Here is a 3,410-nt window from a genome sequence, read left to right on the forward strand (position 1 = left end):
CCCCTGCATGACCTATAGGAAAGCAGCAAAGGTGAAAAGTGACTTTGCCCCCTCCCTCCCTCCCTCCCTCCCTCCCTCCCTCCCTCCCATCCTCCCTCCCTCCCTTCCTTTCTTCCTTTCTTCCAATTCACATGTGAACACACAGAGACTGTGTGTGGCAGCACACACAGGACTGCATAGGCCTAAGCTAGACAGGGTCCCAGTGCTGAGATGGGGAGTGGACTCAGGCTCCCATCCCTAACCAAGAAACCATCTAAAATTGATATCCATTGGCAAAGAGAAAATCCGTTTTCTCCAATGGAGTCTCTCTAGGTCTATCAACCACACTTAGGGGCAGGAACCAGCGCCCAAGAATAGCTGGCCAATACTAACAAACCCAGTGATATTTCTGTGGGACTGATTGTTTCATTTCTCTTTTGGGAGGGCATTTTCTTGTCTTATTGGCCTTTTGTTTGTTTGTTGTGATTTTCCTTTTTGTCTTTTAGGGGAGTGTTGTTTGTTTGTTTCTTGAGTTTTGCTATTATTTATTTGATTTGAGAGCAAGAACATAAAACTAGGTGGGCAGGGAGGTGGGAGGATCTAGGAGAAAATGAAGAAGGGGAAAATTTGATCAAAATATATCATGAAAGAATTTTGTGTAATGCCATACACACATATTTATTTATAATATTCAACTTTTCCCAACTTGCTCCAAAACATCTTTTTCAAGTTCAAAGCAGGTCTTATTCCAGTAGCTGGATATCTCTCAAGTAGCTGTTTTAACAGCTTTATTGAGTTATAACTTATATACACAAACCTGCCCATGCTTAATGTGTACAAGTTGATGAGTTTGAATATAAGTCTGCTGACTTATATGACTTATCACCACAGTTATGATTATAATTATATCCCTCACCTCCAGAGGTTTCCTTGTGCTTCAAAATATCCCACATCCTAAATTTTTCTTATTCCTTTTTCATGGTATTATGTAATGTTTTTCTTTACCTCCTAAGTTTCCTGTAAAATAGAAATTTAGTCTGAAAGCTGTCAGATTCCAGTTCAAAAGTTTGGATAGAAGTACTTCACTCAATTGGGTGATGATTGCACATACCTTTAATCCCAGCACTCAGGAAAGCAAAGACAGGCAGATCTCTGTGAGTTTGAGACCAGCCTGTTCTAAAGAGTGAGTTCTAGGACAGCCAGAGATACACAAAGAAACCTTATCTTGAAAAAAAAAAAAAAACAGAGAGAGAGAGAGAGAGAGAGAGAGAGAGAGAGAGAGAGAGAGAGAGAGAACTTCACTCCAGAAGGTACACAGTGGCAAGATGGATCCATTTTAAAGATGTCAAGTGAATCTATCAATAGGTTATGGCAGCCTGCCTGACTCCCTTGGTATGAAGATATCCTCTCCTCTCACGACCAGAAGTAATCTATAGGTAATAGCACCCTGTGGCACATGTAATTACTTTAGCATCTATTAATGTCGATTATGTTGGAGTAACAACTTTGAGTTAAGGAGTTAAGAAATATACTGTGCTTTTCCTCATTCTGTTCATATTTGTTGACTGCAACATTGCTGTTAGAAGAGTTTACCTCCATTAGCAAAGTTTCATATTCCTGAGAAGTAATTGAAGAGAAAAAGGTGGTTCACACTGATATTATTGACAGCCACATACGTGTCTCTGTCCAGTCAGGCTCCTAGCACAGAACTTAGGTGAAATGATTCACAGGAAATGCAAATGGACTGCTAGCTCACAAGTCCGGAGACTGAGTCAAGGTCAGGCTTGGGGCCATCTGAGAGCCTTCTTTCTGACTCATCTATGGCCGTCCTCCCCTGGTCCTCACAAGAACTTAAATCTGAAGGCTATCAGACTCTGCTTCAACATTTTGGATGCAGGTGCCTAGTGGCGAGATGGGGCTGAGGACCACTCCTTTCATAAGGATACAGATCCCGTCCCTCAGTCCTGATGTCGTGCCCAACCATGCTCCAAAAGGTAACACATCATAATACTGTCGCCTTCTGATTAGGGGTCAACTGGCCGAGCTTGGGAGCCCACAAACATTCAGACCATAAAAATGTCAATACTAACTGTCTGCAATGATAAATAAGGTAGTGACGGTGCTTTGCAGCTGTTGCTGCTAATCAGTGGTTTTGGGGATTCTCGATTTTAAGAGAGTCTCTTGGTTTTTAACCCGTGATCTCCCTTTATAAAAGAGGATTAAACATTGCACATATGAGCACCCACGGCCTACTGAAAGCCTGAAAGCGGTCAGAACGGACGTAAGCTAAGAGATGCCTTGCAGAAGGAAAAAGAAATGTTTATGATATTATGGACAGGAAAGGAGGGAAAGACCGCAATAAATGTCAGCTAGGCACTCCAGGGATGGGGAGAGAATAAGGAACTCCAAAGCAAGCATAAAACAGCCTCAGGACCGTTTTACAATGTGCACACAACTTAGGAGAGGGGTGTGTACTGTGTTCTGACACAACTATTCTGTATACTCTTTAAAAGAAAAGGAAGAAAAATACAGACAAACTGAGGGGGAGAATGGAGGGAGAGGAAGAGGAAAGAGGATAAAGAAAAGAGCAGGGAATGAAGGAAAGAAGGAAGGGGAAAGGAAGAAGGAAGGGAGGAAGGGAGGGAAAGAAAGGAGGGAAAGAGGGAGGGAAGGAAGGAAGGAAGAAGAAAGGAAGGGAGGAAGAAGGGAGGGAGGGAGAGAAGGAACTCTAAATTCACTGAATTTATGAAACAGCAGTCTTTAGCTTCATTTGTATTTTTTTAATTAATTCTTTGAAAAAGAATTATTCTGCTTCTAGTGAAAAATTTATACTCTCCAATGTTTTGCTAATTGAAAAAGCAATTCTCCCGTTGTGGACCACTGTCCTCCAGGCATAACGTGGCTGTAACTATCCTAAGGGTCACCTGTGGTGTACAACCAGGAGCCTTTCACAAGATCAGGCCTGTAGATGTTTTCTCACAATGAGGACATGGGGGAAGTCATTAGAACTTCACCAGAGATCCCAACCACTCCCTCCCTCTTGCAACACCCCCACCCCAGCTCAGGAGCTGTTTGAATATATATATAAAACAAGTGAAGGTTAACTGAAGGGAGGTTGCATTTATGCAGCTTTCAGGAGACAGTTCCCATTGTGAGTGGGACTTTTCGATGGTTCAGTTTTAGGAGGTTCACAAAGGCTCCTGTAACCCTTCACCCAAGCTCCTGTAAGTAACCCCCCAGTCCGGGCTTCTATACGTAACCCCTCATCTGGGCTCCTGTAACCCCTCACTCTGGCTTATGTACGTAACCCCTTAACCAGGATCCCTTAAGTAAATCCAATAAATAAAAATAAATAAATTCACTGGCTTCCCAAACTAAACTTCGGTGAAACATTTGTTTGCTATATCATTGGTGCTCTATCTATCTGGAGT

General features: G+C 42.4%; 1 pseudogene; it reads right to left on the reverse strand.

Annotated features, from left to right (window-relative positions):
- LOC126509968 (40S ribosomal protein S2-like) overlaps positions 1-932 on the reverse strand; it is an 8,001-nt pseudogene extending 7,069 nt beyond the window's left edge.
- Positions 933-3,410: the final 2,478 nt, after the last annotated feature.

Source organism: Alexandromys fortis, unplaced genomic scaffold (genome assembly GCF_014885135.2).
Source record: "Alexandromys fortis isolate MF-2015 unplaced genomic scaffold, M_Fortis_MF-2015_v1.1 scaffold_89, whole genome shotgun sequence".
NCBI lineage: Eukaryota > Metazoa > Chordata > Mammalia > Rodentia > Cricetidae > Alexandromys > Alexandromys fortis.